Here is a 20,217-nt window from a genome sequence, read left to right as displayed (position 1 = left end):
TTCAATAATAAGACACAAAATATTAGATAACAGTAGTTAAGTATTAAGAACTAATCGCATTCATAACATCTATTATTCTCATTGATACATAAAATATTTGTTCCTTAAAGATTCCACCAAAAAATAACTTTTGTAAAAAAAAGATCATATTATTTGTAGCAACTCTGATTTCTTAGTTGTACCGGAAGTTGGCTTTTATGAACTAAAAAAGGCCATTCTAAAAATGTTGTCCCATTACACTAGATATCTGAAACTCACGTAACTTGTAGTTGTACGTAGGATTTGAGTCTGAAGTGAGAATGGCCTTCTAGGGACATTTTTTAGTAGAGCGAGGGAATCGTTTTCCGGGTTTTGAATCATTTCCTTAGCATTTAGTCTGGGTTACCTGCTCTAGAACATAATTGCTTCTCTTCTATTATATTTTACGTGCAACATGAATTTCCTAGGTGATGTGCTTTATCACGTATTTTCCGAAAATGCATTTTGGCTACCCAAGGTAGTATTACTTGTTGTTGATAAGTTGCTCCATTTTTTATGTAGTGAAAGACTTGAAGGCATATATTTGCAGTGGAGATAATTTTTGGAAACAGGTGGAGACATCTTTTTGGTGAGAGAGACTTTTGAGAAAATGTTGGAGCTATCATTGTGGGCTTGACTCCGTCGAGTTTCTAGTTGTTCAAGGAGTTCCCAGTGGCATAGGCATAACAGAATTTTTTAGGGAAATGTCCCAAAACTTGACTCGTGTTAGTGCTTGTGTTAAATGATTAATTGTCATTAGTATATATTTTGCGGGTTAAAACTTATCCTATTTTGTTTGCTTGGATTTAGATTATTAATGAAAAATTTGTTTGTTTTTTTTCAAATGTAAAAGGATATACTTTAGCTATACGACATTTAAGCTATAAAGCATAATGAAACGATTTTATTCTTAAAAAAAAATCTAGTGGTGAAAGAGCTTGGATTTGTGCCAAAATCATGCTAGAAATATTCATAAATTACGCGCTAAATTGATTTCAAAGAAAATGTGGAGATGACGGTTCCTTAATGAACCGTGATGAAGATGAGCAAAATTTAGGCGCGCCATGTTTACAAAACAAGACGGTTTAGACATTGAACCATCCTCTTAGATTATAAAAAGAAGACGGTTCATAGCCACAACCGTCCTCTTATTAACTACAAAAGAAGACGGTTTGACTTTTCGCCAACCGTCCTCTTAGGCAACGAGGACGGGTGAATTTAGGACGGTTCATTTAAGCTTTAAGGACGGTTTTTGACCGTTCTCTTTGTCCATGTTTGTAGTAGTGTGATCGTGGTGTCGCCAATGGTAGACGGTATTGAGAAGCTTCCCGGATCCTTGAGTTTTGGGGGTGAACTCCCTTGAAGTATTGCACTACACACCTTAGTGAAGGCGATAGTCTCAAGATTCCGGATCGACTTCTTCTTTGTGAGGATGTCTTTCATGTATTTCGCATAGGCCGGCACGTGATTGATTAATTCCGTGAAAGAAATTGAGACTTCCAAATTCTTCACAATTAGCATAAATTTTCCAAGTTGGTCATCAAATTTGGGCTTGGCTTGACGACTTGGAAAAGGAAGTCTAATCACAATGGGCTCCTTCTCCTTGACCTTGTCTTCATTTTTCTTTGAAATTTCTTCTTTTGATGATTCTCCATCCTTGGAGTTTTGCACAATTTCTTCCTTATCACTAGCTTCCACAACTTCATCCTCAACTTGCTTCTTCGGTGCTTCATACCTTGTACCACTTCTCAATTGAATGGCACTAACTATTTCATGTCTTGGGGGGATTACTTTGAGGTGGTAATTGCCCCTTTTGTCTTTGTGAGCTTGAAGATGCAAGTTAAGTCAATTGGGTTTCCAACATTTTGGTGTGAGCTAGAATGTTGTTGATGGTGGTTTCCTTTGCTTGACTATCTTTTTGCATTTGAGTGAAAAATTCTTGTGGATTCTTTTGCATTTGAAGGACCGCTTTTTGAACATCAAAACCTTGGTCATTTTGTTGATTGTATGGAGATTGATTTTGGTAACCTTTGTTTTGGTTGTAAAAAGGTCTTCGATTTTGGTTTCTCATGGGAGGTGAGGTGTATGTTGTTTGAGGGTTTTGAACATTTTGGCTTTTGTATGAGAGATTTGGATGGAATTTGGTGTTTTCATTGTAATAGTTAGAATAAGGGGTACCACTCTTGTATGCTTGGAAAGCATTCACTTGTTCATTTGTTCCCCTACATTCACTTTGGTCATGTCCCAAAGTTCCACAATTCTCATATATCCCACTTGGGATTGATGAAGATGCCGTCATGGCATTAACATGATGCTTTGGTGATTTTGAGGCTTCTTTAAGTCTAGCCATAGCTTTTTCAAACTTCAAATTGATGGTATCAATGTGAGCACTAAGTTGAGCACCCAATTGATTAACGGAGTCCACTTCATGCTTTCCTCCTCTAGTAGCCTTGCGAGGTCTACTATATTGTGAGTTATGGACCGCCATTTTCTCAATTTTGTTCCAAGTTTGATTGTCATCAACTTCGGTGAACATTCCATTTGATCCCATGTTGAGAATGTTCCTTGAATCTTCATATAGACCGTTCCAAAATTGTTGTACCAAGAACCACTCGCTAAGTCCATGGTGAGGACATGAGCGACAAATTCCTTTGAACCGCTCCGAAGCTTCATACAAAGATTCTTCATCCTTTTGCTTAAAACCCGTAATTTGAGCTCTTAGCATGTTAGTTTTTTCCGGTGGGTAGAATTTTTTGTAGAGAGCTAGAGCCAACTTCTTCCAAGGATCAATTCCGAGAGTGGCCTTATCAAGGCCCTTCAACCATTGTTTTGCGGTGCCAATTAGAGAAAAAGGAAATAAGACCCATCGAATTTGGTCTTGAGTTACACCGGTTTGAGAAATCGCATCACAATAGTCACAAAAGGTCTCCATATGAGAGTGAGGGTCTTCACTAGGCATTCCCCCAAATTGGCTTCTTTCGACTAATTGGATAAATGCGGATTTGGCAATAAAATTTCCGGTTAGATGTTGTGGTGTGGGAGTACCATTGGGTAGGTTCTCCTCGGTGGGTACGGAATGTGATGAAAACTTAGGCATTGTGAGTTGATTTTGTGTTGGGTTCTCCTCACCTTCTCTTGCAAAAGGGTTGATGAACTCAATAGTTGGTTGAATATCTACAACCTCACTAATACCTCTCAAATTTCTCCTAGCAAGTCTCCTATTGGTTGTCAAAGTTCTTTCAATTTCACGATCAAAAGGTAACAAGTCACCTTGTCACCTTCTAGACATGCAAAATATCAAAGAACTCGAAAACAATTAGAACAAACCTTGAGGAATTTTACTTCCTCAAGGCAAAGAAAGACACAACTAATAACAATATAAGAAAATCTAAATCAAGTTAAAACCGTCCCCGGCAATGGCGCCATTTTTGGTCGGACACTAAATCTTTTCGGTAACTTGTCGTTAGGAGCACCTAGACCAAAACACAATTTATAGCTTCACAAACAACTCTACAATTAGTAAAGAGGCAAGTAAAGGTCGGATCCCAAGGGACGGGAATTGAGATGAGATTTCCATTGCAACTAGTGGTGTCTTAGGGGTGTCACAATTTGGGTTGATGTAGAAGGTCACTAAACTAAATAGCAATGAAAGTAAACAAGCAAGATGAATTAAAAGGGTTGTAAACAATTGATAAAAAGTACTAGGGTGTCATAGGGTCATAGGGGATTCATGGGAATTGATCATACAAACATGTTCTCAAATTATAAGTAAGCAATTATTGTTGTGATGGATTGAGTTGGGTTATATCTTACAATCCTAGGAAAGTTTGGGTCCCGGAGCCGAATCGATTAGATTATACAACACCTACAAGTCGACTTAGTCTTCCCTACTCAACAACATGCATGGTCTAATGAGACTCGAGTTGGTTTATGTCTTACAAGTCTCATTGAAAAGATAGGTGATGGGTAAAAAATGCAAGGATTCATAGGCTCGCATTTCATCAAACATAACATGTGCATGAGTTGAGATCAAAACAAGCAAGCAAATAAACCATGAAAGCATATTAATTTAAGCATAAATCATTCCCATGTTGGTTACCCCTAATTACCCATTAATCCTAGCTAGGTGACTACTCACTCATTATCATGTTGAACATGCTAGCAAGGTTGTCAATCATACCAACAAAGTGAAACATGATGAATAAATGAAACTAGTTAACAATAATTAAAAAAGGATTAAGAGAATTATACCTACTAATGATTCCAATAATAAAGCAAAGAATAAAAGAAGTACTTGATGCTTGATTGAGATGTTGTCAATCTCCCAATAATAACCCAAATAATCTTCGATTACCCAAAATAAAGGATGAACAAAAGAGAGATTAAGGAAATAAAACTTGTATTAAAACTTGATTAATTGTTGATTACAAAACTAAAGAGAGATTTGATTGATATTAACTACTCTAAGAATTGATAAGAAGAACATGCTCTTCCAATTAGACTAATGGGGTATTTATAGTGGGGATGAGGTGTAGGAATTAGGGTTAACTAAGGGCTTAAATGACGATTAAGTCCTTACTTAAGGAAACGCCGGTATTTTTAGAAGGATGGGCATCTTTCTTCGAAGCTTGAAAAACGAGGTTGTGCTATCTTGGAATCCGTGCGTCTTAGGCTCCGGACGGCCGGATTCTACTGTCTCTGCCCGGGCGTCTTTGGGAGAAGACGGGCGTCTTCTGGTGTTGCTGCCCGGGCGTCTTGGGTAGAAGACGCACGGATTGTGAAGGTGGAGGACGGGCGTCTTCTTGGGAAGACGCACGGATTGTCATGCAGCGTGCTTTCTTCTTCTTTTCTTCCCTTTTCTTCATAAAATCCTTGGGGATTTCCTCGGGGATGCAAGGATCTTTTCTCATCATTGCTCATCTACTATAGCATGTACAAAGGCCTTCTAATCTTGTCTCTCCTTGATGCTTGGTCACTGAATTTAATCAATTTAGTCTCATTTTGCCATGAAAATGCAAGGTTTGCACTCCTTTCCTACCAAGGACACAAAACCTCAAAGAATATGCAAAAGAAAGAACTAAAGACAATAAATGACTCAAATATGCACTAAAAAGCATGGGAACAAGGCTAATTCGGGGACTAAATATGCTCTAATTATGGTCACATCACGTGGCCACGCATTACTCAGTCACAACTCCTCGAGTGGCCTAGAGATGTTTAAACCCAACGTGGGTGGACAATTCTTGTCTGCCCTATCTATCCTTTTGCACAATACAGATCACCATGACTTAGTAGATGTCCTTTGGCCTCCTTTCATGGCACGGCCTAGGACAAAACCCAAAGTTACTTGGAAACTGCACAGGTTCAGATAATAGTCTCTAGTTTAAAGAATCGACTCATAGGAATACCATACAAGTCCCTGCCATGACCAGGCGTCTATATTATATCTAAGGGACTCTATAAATGTCATTGCCCGGCAAAGTGTCCCACAGTCTGCCTATGTAAATGACTAGTCATCCTTATGACCTTATGGTGCTGAACCTACCATCAATCGTCTTACAATCTAGTCACTCCGAGACGTCACCTCATTAAATGACTTGGGGCTTATGAAATGTTCATCCTATTCACTTGAATTGGGCTTCAACATTGTCTCCACAACCAATTCGGATAAACAAGGTATTCATGGTTTCAGTCAAACTGAATAGTTAAGTTCTTAAAGAGACTCAAACAATGAATGCCATCATGACTTACGTAAATATTAAGACTCTATCCAATATTTACATAACCATCTTCAACAATTAAGATATACTCCTCAATCACATTGAGATGACATAACCATCACGTCAACCTTATACCAACAGCTTTGGTTAGAGGATTAGCAACAGTTGCATCACTCTAATTTCCATTGCTATTTTCCTTTTGTTCTATGCAATCTTTTCATCACATAGAGCCTTTCTGAGTACATGTCTAAACAAGTTTTTAGACTCTGGTTCTAAAGGCAGTCAAACACTCCCACTGTTTTCACAGTCTCTCGGGAGATGATATTCGGCTAATAGAACTACTCTAGTTCCATTAAACTCCGGATATCAACTGTCTCTTATACAACATCGGATGTTGTAATGTACTTAGCTTTAACTTCTTATACATACATGTATAACTTCTTATACATATTATTCTTTATGCACATAACTCTTTTACATGCTAATCATTCCTTAACTAAGCCCATAACATCTTAAAGCATAGGAATGTTTCCGTGTAATCCTTTTACATGAAATTCATAAATTCCTCCAAACTACAAGAGTAAATTCTCAGTGCTTCTCAAGTACTCAAGGATGCTCTTGATAATTATCTAGTGACACTCACTAGGAAATGATTGGTAATGACTTATCATATTCTCAATATGATAAGTCCCGATGAGAGCAGCTTTTAGCATATTTAATAAATCCTGCAGCGGAAGCATAAGAGATCATATTTGTGTTCAACAACTTGAACGAGTCAAGAATCTTATCACATAAGTCTCTTGACTAAAATGCAAATATACATGGAGATCTATCTCATTAGATCTGGATATTTAAGATGCGGCATGCTACTCTCAAGTATTCACCCGAGAATATTTCTAGTCACTAATATGTCAAACACATATTTAGACTAAGAAATATCACCTTAGCTCCCACTATACTTCATGCATCATCATGGTACCTCGACAACTCGAGTAATACCATTCTGATTGACGACATGTTTGAACCCAAAGTTCCAACTCTTTGACGTATATAAGATCACAAAAGGGATCTTTCAAGCATGCAAGGCTTCTTAGCATTGACAAGATCAACAAAACTTCTCCCTTCATGAGTGACATTCAAGGAGAAAGTTTCGTTATTCTTTTGCTGAACCTCATCCTCATGAGACGCTATATTGCTAAAAACATACGAATTGATAAAGGCATTTGGGTTGTCACAAACTCTCTATAACCAACTCAAAATTGAAATATCTTATGTAACCTTTATAACAAGATCAAGGTAACCTAATTTGGTGTAATGTTATTGCCCCAAATCAAGTCTCGAAAAAATCTCATGTTTCCTTCCTTATCACATCTTGTGGAAGAACACCAATTCGAATTGCATGGTATCACGCCATCACATAGCGTTCATACTATAGAAAAGCCTTTGATGAGGGTTGAAGATTCGTCACTTTCGAAAAGTAACGCAATATTATCGCAAAATTATCTCCTTATAACCACTGAGGCTCAATAAAGAACGTCTTCTTTCATTTTACTCAGTTTGTGGGTCTTGTACTTCCGTAAGTTCAACTTCCGTAAGTTCAAAATTTCTCCCACTCTGTTTTTCAGAAAATGAAAACCTTTCTAGAAAGACAGCATTATGAGCCACAAACTCTTTATTCTCGTTTTGGAGGAGTAAAAACCAAGTGGTTAAAATTTGGATAACCCTCACAAATACATAAATTTGTTCTGAACATAAACATTTATGGTCCCAAATGTATAAAAATGACAAGTTAGGGACCCTCCCTATCCATATCTCATATGGAGTCATTTAGGCTATTATAGCCGGGTTTTAAACTTTTAGTGAGAAAATAGCTTACAAAATTGCGAAAAACCTCAAACTATATCTCATAAAGTTCGGTTTATCTTCTTAGCTACACCATACTCTATGGTTCACAATCATTTTATTGATCATCAAGGTCATTACTTGATATTACCTATTTGACCTTCAAAGTCATTACTTTGAAATTTCCGATTAACATTTTTGAACTTGCCGTACTTTTGGTTTACTACTTCATTTTGAAAATATTCCACGTTTCAAAAATCACTTTTATGTCTTATTAAATAGATACAAAGTATTCATATCTACTTAACATTACGGTAAAAGTAACGAAGTATATATAACCTACTATTGGCCTTACACATCCGTATGTATATGGTCAATCACCTCACTATTTGTGTTTCTTTTCTGCAAAAGAAAACATAATAAATGCACACGCCATAAGATTCTCAATCAAATGGTTGTACGATGTGCTAATCGTTTATACGTTAAACGAATTTACTTGAGGTTTTATCAATTGGGTTCACGGATTAGAGACTTCAAAATCTACAAGATAGTATAATATTTAGTTTTCGTGAAGAATGTAAAATACCTCTAACTTGTGTGGTCTAAACCAACCACCAAGTTATCATAGGAGTAGGTACAAGCTTTTATTTTAAATCACATGAGTGATGTCTCTATGTGTAAACATAGATGATTACATTCTTTTAAAACCAAATTTAGGTACATTTGTCTCTATCGAAATCATTGCTACTCTAGCATCATTTCGATACAAAAATGTCCTATGTTAGACATCTTACGTTTTATCAATTCATGTAAACTTCTTGACAAAGAAATGCCCGTACTTGGTATCTCATACCAAGATAGTGGAACTAGCCTATCCATTGAGTAGATGTCTCTTTCAATTTTGTTCTATCGCATACATCTAGGGTTGCTTCTTCTTAACTCCCACTCACTTTCACATTCCTCTTTGCTTCAATCAAGCAAAAATGAATCTCATGAAGACCTCTCTTCATGTCATTTGTGATATTTTATACACTTAGTAAGAGTAAATTACTATAAGATGAGTGCAACATGTGGCAAAATCTCAACTTCTTGCGAAATTGGACTACCTTACCATTCAATTGTCATCATATGCCTAAACTCTTTAGTGCATAAACAATCGATTTGGCCTTTCTCGAAGTGAGCCATTTGACGGTATCATATTGGAGTATTCTATGTGTTTTTGAAAACTCTTTTTGCAAACTTTTGAATTACTCTTGAGTAATTAAAACTAATATGTCATCATTATGACAGAGGTGTCACTTTCAAAATCAAGACACTCTTGATAAAATGTGACTCCCATTTAAACTCGTAATAAGAGTTTGCAACATGAAACCCCTTTTTAATATGTATAGACGTTAAGTTGTAAAAAAAATCGCAAAAATCGTTGTAAGCTTATGTAGGTGATTTGGTAAATCATGTTACCAATCATTGCTACTGAATTCCTTCAAAGAAACCTCTTTCTATGAAAGAACGAAACGAGTATAATAATAAATAGAGGATGAAATGCACAATGTCATAGTAAATACATTAATGAAAATGAACGAGAAATAAGGAAAATCAACATTCAATGTTATAAAAACTTGATAAACATTTTTAACAAGGCCATTTATATAATGACCTCTCACTAAATTATATTAATGATTTCAAGATCCGATTTTAGAAAAAAATAGGCATCGCTTGTGTGAAACATCCCATAATTGTGTAAATTCGGTAAGTAACGCTTGACTAATTTTACCTTTAGAATTCTTGGTCGACGGATTTCAACAAACCCATCTACTAGCCCCGGAATACAAGACCGTCTTATACCCCATTGAGTCCAACCCACTTTGGCACGTGATAACCGTTTACCACCCTAGTTACCCAGGTAAAAAGAGAACACCCCGCTTGGACGAGCGTGGCTGTAATGAACAAGGGATTCATAGGTGTTACTAATTGCTAAGGCTAATCTCAATTTTAGTTATGTGAGAGATCTTATCAATTTAGTCATAAATTCCCTATAAGTGAACTAAGTAGGTGCATTTTCGATAACTTTAAATCGACAATAGAAAGATAAAAGCATGAAACCAAATAAAATGAATGTGTGGCGATTTTGTCATGATGAACTAGCATAAAATAAATAAAACATGCAAAAGCGGATAAATCCTAGTATGGCCACCAAGCTAATCAAATTAACTAGACTATTACATATTCGGAAACCAACTCCTTGGTCCCTAGCATCTTCATTGGAACATCTTCCAAGCATGCACCGTCTTGTGGGATTTGGAACCTCTTCCAAAACAGACTCTGTCTCGATGTAAATTCCGTATTTTGGAAACGCCGGTAAAAATAACTATTACAATTAAATTACATAGCTATTCCTGTTATACATTAATTAATTAAATAAATAAAACTTTTAATTAATTACAAACCGACGATACGAGATCGTATTTAAATTACAAACAAATCGCTATTCCCATTCATTTCGGGTAATAACGATTAAAATAAACTAGGCCATACTAGGTACAACAAAATACATACTTTAAATAAATGACAATCATTCATTCAACATAAATAAATATGCGTAAAATGCTGTAAAAAGATGCCAACATCGCCGTATCTTACAATCGTTGGTATCTTGCTCGGTTTTGTGGACTTAATCGATTTTTTTTTAAAATCAATAATAAACTCTTAAATCTCATTTAAGTCCAAAATAATTATCCAAACTGTTTTGGACCTCAAAATTAGTCCTCACTAATTTGATGATGAATAATTAGTTTGATTTGGTGATATTTGCTAATTTAATCGGTAAAATCATAACTTTTAAGTAATAAATCCAAAAAAATTGAAACATTACCAAAAATTGGAACTAAAATTTTTTGAGTATTCTGGAACACTCCCAAAAACACCAAAATGTCAGAAAAATTGCCCAAAAATTTTGGATAAATTTTATGAAGAAAAAGATCGATATTTATCGGTTTTTAGCCACAAAAACCAATAAACATCAAAACAAGGTGAAATCACGTTTTAAATTTCACTTTTAACTTTTACATCATATTTTTAAATGCACATAAATTTATCAAGGGCAGGAACAAATTTTTCAAATATATGATTAATTTAATTCACTTTTATCGACTTTTATCTCATAAAATCAATAAACATGCAAAACTTCAAACCAACCTTCGAAATTTTACATACAATCTGTAGAAAATATGCATGAAACAATATAATAATTTCATGACCCGATTCAACTTTTAACTATTTTTAGTTAACTCTTAACCAATATACGGCATTTTTGACGTGGTTTCTACAAAAAACATTAAAAATAGCAAAATAACTTCACAAATCACCAAATTTTACCACAAACTTTTTGAGATCAGTAGGTATGCATGCCCAAAAATGTTCGTGCTAAAACCTCTTCTAACACAATTTTTGAGTTTTTCAAATTATCTCATAATTTGTTTAATATGCTTAAAATCAACATGCAAATTACAAGCCTATGCTCTGATACCACTTGAAAGATCATAGATCCTAATTAGATACTCTAATTAAATGTCAAAATATCTCATAATTTGTGTTTATGTGATCTGTGTAACATCCATGCAATATTAAAGCATATTAATATAAAAGATGAGGAAAATAATTTTCCTTACATTGAGAAATGGTAGTATTTGGGCATAACCAAGATCACCATCTTAGTTGTTCTTGAGCTTAAAATAAATGGCAAGATCCTCCATCTTCAAGTGTCCAAGGTAGAACACCTCCTCTCTTAAGCATCCAAGAACTAACCCCAAAATCTTACTAATATTAACTAGATATTATGTAAGATTTCCCTTGAAAATATGTACAAGTCTATTACTAACACTCTTAGTAATTTTGTTTTGAATTATTAACACTTAATAATTTTTCTTTTGATATTTAGAGAGAAGAACAATGATGATTTTTTCACATGCAAGACAAAAGTGAAAAAAATGAACAACACAAGTGTTGTCATCAAGAAGGGAGGATGGTTGGTAGAGGAGAAAGTGGAGTGTTTTTCTTTTTATTTTATTCCACGAAATGCTCATGTGAATTGGTTAGAATAAAAGTAAATATGGGGAAGCCAAATGTGTAAGAGAAATGATGGTGTTTAAAGTAACACACACAGACACACTACCACATGCACTTAAACGGTCCAAAACGACTTATTTATGGGTCCATTTTGGTTCTTATATTTTTCGCACAAATACGTGTAAATTTTATTTAAACATCATTTTATGTTTAAATGCTTCCCGATTAATATCGTCTAAAACACTCCGTAAATATACATGTACAGCAACACATATATTTTACGTACCAATACTAATCACATTAGTCAATTAGTACTAATTTAACAATTAACTACTTAATCATTAATTCCCGTCTCAAATAATTTATTATTTAATTATCGCATAATAAAATAATAATTTCCGCGCCTCGAGTTCACAACTCGATATCTCTCTAAATTAATTAATCGACTAACTCTTAGTCAATTTATCAAGGGTTTTCAATTAAATTGTATGTCATACAATTAATTAGTTTTCGTGTTGGGGCTCGTTCCTTTAGGTGTGACTGAAAGGGATCAGCTGAATACTGCCGTCTCACGACAATAACGTAAAACCCTAGTTGGCCAACCGTTACCGAGATACGTTTAACAGCTGACTAGTGTTGCCAATGAATATTCCATGCATATTCCTTAAAGACATTCAATAATATTATCATGCACTATTGTGGAGGACAAATACTCCAACACACCCTCCATGCACAACACTACCAAAATCCAAATAATAGTTGCTCGAAACAACAAGATCATCATGAGCTTCCATAAAAATTGACTTTAATAAGAATTTAGAGTTCCTACCATATAGCTTCTCATCAATGTATTTATCAATTGGTGATTGATACGGTTCCTTAATATGAGAATCCAAATTAATACTATCGTCCAAAAACTCCTCATGCATGATTGGCATAAGATTAAGTTCCTCATGACTTGCATCGTTAAAACATGGATGATCACTTTCTTCCACGTGAGCTTCATCATAAACAACTTCAAATTCTTCATCAAAAATAATTGGTAGATTTGGATCAAATAAAGAAGTACCTTTTGTATGAAATTCATCCTCAAAAGAAAATAGGTCATCTTCAATCACATCTTTAATTTGATCATCATCATTTAATGGCTCTACTATGATAATCTCGTCCTCTTCTTTTGGTTCATCATCCTGAAAATGACAGTCTTCTATCTGATAGTTTTCTAGACTGTTCGTTTCGACAAGATCAGGCATCATCTTTCCCAAATCTTCTACATGTTGCACTTCTTATTCCTCATGAATGCCATCAAAAGACTCTTTCTTTGTCTCTTGTTTCTGTATTTCAGCCCATTGATGAAAGTCACGCTCAAACTTCTCCATCTGGTTCGACAATTTGGCAATACCTCTTTCTAAATCCTTCCGCCATAATCGTTGCTCAAATTCCACGAACTCCTTCCAAAATTGTTTGAATTGTCTTCGGTTCTTACTGATTTCTTCCCAAATTACCACGGTTGCTTCTCTTGAATCAATCTTAAATCCTTTAATCATTTTTGAAATATTTTGATTTATTAATAAATCATTATCTCCTAATGCTCCTGCATCATCTTGAATGGCGTGCTTCAGTTTAAAGCAAACCTCTGTGTCATGACCCTTTCCTTGATGATACTGGAAGTAGGCATTGGGATTCCAGAAATGGGTTTTCTTGGCCTCGGACGGGTCAGGAGTAGGCCCAATCGGTTGTAGTTTCCCTTGGTCCACGAGTCTTTTTAGGACACTGGCATAAGTTGTTCCCAAGTTTGTGAATAGCCTTTCAGGACGCTCATTTTTCTTTGTGGTTGGTTCGAGGAGGTTGACCTCATCGATTTTGTTTGTTTGACTATAGGGGTGAGATCTGGTTGATGCAGATCCCTGATAGCCTCTACCGGTGGTTTTAGCTAGGAAACCCTTGCGGAGATCATCTTCAATGCGGGTCTCGAGGATTTGTAGGTCCTGGAATGTTTTGATGTTTTGATATCTCAGTAGGTTGGCATAAACTGGGCGGAGGTTGTTGAAAAATTTCTCCACCAGAGTTGTTTCACTCAGCTTACTGACCAATTGAGTGCTTACCCTCCTCCAACGGGTTAGGAATTTTGTGAACCCTTCCTTATCATTCTGAGTCAGGAGCCCAAGAATGCGGGTGTTGGCTTGGATTTCGACGTTGTCGGCGTATTGTTTGGAAAATTCAACGGCGACTTTGTCCCAAGCAGTAAGGTTCTTGGGGTCGAGGGAATAGTACCATTGGCGGGGAATTGGTTCCAGGGATGATGGAAAGATCCAGGTTAAGAGTTCCTGTTTGACCCCCTTAATGGACATGTAATCCTTAAAGGCTCGAATGTGGTTGAGTGGGTCCTCCAGTCCCTTGAACTTGGGTATATCCGTCAAGGTAAAGTTGTCGGGTAGTTGATCCCCAACGGACTCGAATCTTCGATTGTTCTCAAGGTGGATGTTGTTACCACGGGCTAAGAGTTGTTCTTCCAAGAGATTGAGTCTTTTCTCGGTTTCTGTCAAAGGCGGAGTATTATGTTCTCTGGTTTCCTTGTTTTCCAGGGTGTCGATATGGGTCTCGACACCATCCAGGGTAACCTTAAAAGCTGTGAGCAGGCTGGCTAGCTGAGCAGTCGTGAGATCTCTGTTGTCATCGTTGTTTATGGATGAAGCTGAAGACGGGGCCATGGCTGTGAGGCAAAAAAATGGCTCACGTTACATCCCAATCCGACACGGTTTAACAATTAAACGCAGACAACACAAAAGACGGAAAGACATTTCAGACCCAACAAGACGAGGGCACCCTCGTGTGGTGCCTCGGTGCTGACTCGATTTATAATGTGACGGTGTTGACCAGATTTTGACTCGCATTCAACGTAGTGGCGTGACGTCGGTGAACGAGTCTCGGGATGAGACGACTCGTAAGTAAAGACCCATAAGTACGCTTGCTTCGACTCGATTGACATGAGGCGGAATTGGAATGGTGGACTGAAGTTTTCGAAAATAGAGATTTTCAAAAAGATTCGTTTGTCGCTCTATGGACGGCTTGCGAAGAATAGGGATCTTCAAAGTCGATCAGTTGAAAGGTTGTCTTAAGTTTGTTTTCAAAAGACGCTTTGAGTTCGAATTGAGGCGGCTCTAAAAACAATCTTCTGTTTCCAAAGACGGTTTTTGAAATTCAAAATTGTATGTTTTGAAAATCGAGTTTTGACAGGTTGTGGTCCCGGGGACGGTGTATGGTCCTCGGGATTTGAAAAAGCCTCGGAAAGGGGTGTGTGCCTTTTCGGGTTTTGAAATGGCCATCGTTTTAGCGCGAAACGGGTCAAAATTCATGTCTTGACGCGGCGATTATAACGGCGTAAAAAAGTGTTTTTGGAATGGTTGTGAAAACCAGTTTTGAAAATCGTCATTAAGACGGCCGAAAAAGGCGTGCTTTTTGAAATTGTTATAGAAAACCGGGTTTGAAAATCGTCATTACGACGGCCTAAAAAGGCGTGCTTTTTGAAATGCGGCGGTCGACGAAAGACCGAGGTTTTGAAACGGCCATTATAACGGCGCAAAGGTGTTTTTGAAAGTTTGAAATGACTGTAACACCTCCATACTCCAAGTGCCTTACCAGGACCACTCAGGTATGAAGACATTACCATCTCGGTTGCCCGAGGTATGATAATCAAATAAACAATGAAGAAACAACTTTTATTTATAATTACTTAGCGAAGAAGTACAATCCTCAAAACCAAACTGAAAGTACAATACATGTTCTCAAACTGACTGTTCTAACTGAAATGTAAATAACTAATAAGCTACAGCGGAAGACTCCTATCATCATGTCGTGGCCATCCCAGCTATCCCAGTACTCATCTCAATACCTGCTCAATATCTGCTCACCATCCCCGAATGGATCACCGCAGGTTTACAAAACAACACCAGGGTCAGTACTAATCACACAATTCAATATATAATAACAATAAGGCAAACAGACAGCTTAACTGCCACACACACGCCATCACGCCAAATCCAATCGTCTCGATCACTGACTGTCCACTGGACCAGCCCTGCCAGTGGGGGACCGCAGCCGTACCCACCAAATCCCCGCTCCACATAGTGAGCGATAACCCTGTCCATTAATGTGCACATCCCTTCTGTGGCGGGTTCCACAGAAGGCGAAACTAGGGCGTGAAGCCACTCCCGCAAGTGACCCCACTCAGCCGAGGCCACGCCTCGCGAACCATCAACAACGATCACAACCACAATCACAATTCAATTATTATATCAAATAACCAAATACAATACATCAACCAATATCCCATTATGGGACTAATACTGAGTAGGAAATCCTACCTGGTAAGCACACAATCGACGGTCTCTCTTCTTTGAATCAAAAGCCTCCTCTATGAACCCTCCTCCTATCATACAACACATAAAGGCTACCAAATCACATACTACACATAAACCCCCAAATCTCTAAATTAGGGTTTAACCAATTCAAAGGAAAGACAATAAAAAGGGTACATTGATCTTACCCTCGACGCAAGGAACTCAACGGTATAATCAACGCTAAGAACTGACCTTCCAAACTCCGGGGATTGCTAATTATGCGATTAGGATGAAGAACTTGTTTACTTTCTCTCTTAAACAGTAATTTAGGTTTTGCAAAAGTGATTTAGAATAATGACGACAAAGCTTATATACCTTAATCGCATAATTAACAAAACCCGAGAAAACTCCCCGTAAAACCGGCTACTCGATCGAGTACCCAAGGTACTCGATCGAGTACCCCCTTACTCGATCGAGTGCCCCAGCTACTCGATCGAGTACCCAACAGGTCAGAAACTTTTCTAAAACACAACTTACCCCTACTCGACAGAGTAAGGCCTACTCGATAGAGTACCCCAAGACTTATAAATACGGAGTATTACAGTCTTCCCTCCTTAAAAGGAACTTCGTCCCCGAAGTTCAAACCACTACTAAACAAAGGTACTCCCACAACATTCCCGACTCAATCAATCAAACAAAATTCAACATAAAACATGATACTAACCCAACTCATCCCGACAAACATACCGACACAACATATAAAAAGGGGTATAAAACTCTTAAAAACTATTCGCGATCATCTCCTACCCCCCTAAAAGAAACAAGGTTACGTCCCCGTAACCATACATACCTGATCAAAAAGGAAAGGGTAACGCTCTTTCATAGCCTCCTCGGGCTCCCACGTAGCTTCCTCGGTCTCGTGGTTAGACCAAAGGATCTTGAGCAGAACTGTCTCACCATTCCTAGTCTTTCTAACCTTTCGGTCTAGAATCTGATTAGGCACCTCAAGATATGATAAGGACTCATCAAGCTCTAAGTTCTCGGCCTCTAACACATGTGACGGGTCACTCACATACTTCCGCAGCTGCGATACATGAAACACATTATGCACTCTCTCTAACGCAGCTGGTAAAACCAGACGATAAGCAACTTCCCCAACTTGCTCTAAGATCTCATAAGGTCCTATAAACTTCTGACTTAGCTTGCCTTTCTTCCAAAATCTCATAACCCCACGCATAGGAGACACTTTCAAAAGAACTTTGTCCCCCACTTGAAACTCTATGTCTATGCGATGTAGATCTGCATAACTCTTTTGCCTATCCTGAGCTGCTCTCATCCGTTCCCTGATCATCTTAATCTGTTCCACCATCTCATGCACCATCTCTGGTCCTAAAACCACTGCCTCAGCACTATCGTCCCAACAGATTGGACTCCTACATCTCCTCCCATACAAAGCCTCAAACGGTGCCATACCAATACTAGTGTGATAGCTGTTATTGTAAGAAAATTCTATCAAGTCCAACCTCTGCTCCCATCTACCACCAAAATCCATCACACAAGCTCGCAACATATCCTCAAGAGTCTTGATTATTCTCTCGATCCGCCCGTCTGTCGCAGGATGAAATGTCGTACTCATCTTCAAAGTTGTTCCCAACGATTCCGCAACTCCTTCCAAAACCTCGATATAAACCTCGCATCTCTGTCGGACACTATGTCCTTAGGGACTCCATGTAACTTAAGACGTTCTTTCGATAGGCCATAGCCAGTTGTGCCTTAGTCCATGTATCTTTCATTGGAACAAAGTGAGCTGACTTGGTCAGTCGATCCACTATTACCCAAATCATGTTGTTACCTTGTTGACTCTTTGGCAAACCCACAATGAAATCCATGGAAATGGATTCCCACTTCCACTCAGGTACCTCTAAAGACTGAATCTTACCTTGTGGTCGTCGCTGTTCCCCTTTAACTCTCTGGCATGTCAAACAACGGGACACAAACTCGGCTGTCTCTTTCTTCATCCCAGGCCACCAAAACGTTTTATTCAAATCCTTGTATAGCTTGTCACCACCTGGATGTACTGAATATGGTGTACAATGTGCCTCTGCCATGATAGTCTTTTTCAACTCCTCATCATTAGGAACACACCACCTACCATCAAACCTCAAACTACCATCGGTATGAATAGAAAACCGGATCTGTCCCTTTCTCTACTCCAGCTCTCCACTCCACTATCTTAGGGTCCAACGCCTGCTTACCTCGAATGTCATCATAAAACTCAAGATGTACTGTCATATCACCCATGGCATCTCCTTTATGCATCATATGTATCCCAAAACTCGCTACCTCATCTCTCAGCCTCATCAAAGATAGAGCTGTACACAGAGAATGTACACTCTTCCTACTCAAAGCATCAGCTACAACATTGGCCTTCCCTTCATGGTAGATGATTTCCATGTCATAGTCGCCAATCAGCTCCATCCACCTCCTCTGTCTCATGTTCAACTCCTTCTGAGTGAAGATGTACTTGAGACTCTTGTGATCAGAAAATACCTTAAAGATTGCTCCATAAAGGTAATGTCTCCATATCTTGAGAGCAAACACCACTGCACCCAACTCCAGATCATGAGTAGGGTAGTTCTCCTCATAAGGCTTCAATTGCCTAGAAGCATAGGCAATCACTTTACCATTCTGCATCAACACACATCCCAACCCATTCTTCGAGGCATCTGTATAAACCTCAAAGTTCTCGGTCCCTTCAGGCAATGCTAAGACAGGAGCTGTGGTCAAACGCTCCTTTAATGTTTGGAACGCCGTCTCACAACTCTCATCCCAACGAAACCTGTTCTCTTTCCTCATCAACGCTGTCATAGGTCTAGCTATCTTGGAGAAATCCTTCACGAACCGTCTGTAGTATCCAGCTAAACCCAAGAAACTCCTAACCTCGGCAACATTCTTTGGTGCTTCCCACTTTGTCACTGCCTCTATCTTCGCCGGATCCACAGCTACCCCATCTTTAGAGATTACATGCCCCAGAAAAGCAACTTTCTCTAACCAGAACTCACACTTGGATAGCTTAGCATACAACTCATGGTCCCTCAAAGTTTGCAACACGATCCTCAGATGCTCCTCATGCTCCTCCTTAGTCTTAGAGTAGACTAAGATATCATCGATAAATACCACTACAAACTGGTCCAAGAACTGTCTGAAGATTCTATTCATCAAATCCATAAACACTGCTGGCGCATTAGACAACCCAAACGGCATCACCACATACTCATAATGGCCATACCTCGACGTAAAAGCTGTCTTTGGTATGTCCACCTCTCTAATCTTCACCTGATGGTACCCCGACCTCAAATCAATCTTAGAAAAGACTGATGCACCACTCAACTGATCAAACAGGTCATCTATCCTTGGCAAAGGATACTTGTTCTTTATCGTCACTCGGTTCAGCTCCCTGTAATCTATACATAACCTCAAACTCCCATATTTCTTCTTCACGAAAAGAATTGGTGCTCCCCACGGCGATACACTTGGTCTAATGTATCCCTTCTCTATCAAATCGTCTAACTGCTTCCTAAGCTCCTCCATCTCCTTAGGACCCATACGGTACGGTGCCTTAGAGATCGGCCCCGTCCCTGGCTTCAACTCAACGGTGAAATCTATCTCCCTCTTCGGTGGCAATCCCGGAATCTCCTCTGGAAAAACATCGGCAAACTCTCCCACTACTGGTATCTCATCCACTGTCGGACTCTCTATCCGGTCATCTCTCACATGGCACAAGATCAAAGGACATCCCTTCCTCATATAAGACTTCAAGGTGACAGCTGCAATCAACTTAACTTTGAGTTTGACTAGAAACCCACGATAAGACACACTAACACCCTTAGGACCTCTTAAAGACACTTTCTTTTGATGACAGTCTATCTTAGCTTTATATTTTCCTAACCAATCCATCCCAACTATCATCTCAAAACCGTCAAAAGGAAACTCTAGCAAGTCTACAGGTAGATCAACTTGCCCCACTATCATAGATACATCTCTAAACAATCTCCCACAAGATACAGACTCACCCGAAGGTATGAAAACTTGCTCACTAACAGACTCATATACTCTCAAACCCAACTGTTTAACATGACTCGAAGACACAAATGACTGAGAAGCCCCCGAATCAAACAAAACAAAGGTATGAACGCCATTTACAAGAAAAGTACCGGTGATAACGTGCGCAT

At 38.3% G+C, this 20,217-nt stretch overlaps 1 non-coding gene across 1 annotated transcript; it reads left to right on the top strand.

Moving 5' to 3' along the window:
• Positions 1 to 2,636: 2,636 nt before the first annotated feature.
• On the top strand, positions 2,637 to 2,743 carry LOC141617765 (small nucleolar RNA R71). Its single transcript, XR_012531203.1, has one exon. It is a non-coding gene; the product is annotated as a small nucleolar RNA R71 (small nucleolar RNA).
• Positions 2,744 to 20,217: the final 17,474 nt, after the last annotated feature.

This window comes from Silene latifolia, chromosome 1, assembly GCF_048544455.1.
Source record: "Silene latifolia isolate original U9 population chromosome 1, ASM4854445v1, whole genome shotgun sequence".
NCBI lineage: Eukaryota > Viridiplantae > Streptophyta > Magnoliopsida > Caryophyllales > Caryophyllaceae > Silene > Silene latifolia.
This window is presented reverse-complemented; position numbering and strand designations above follow the sequence as displayed.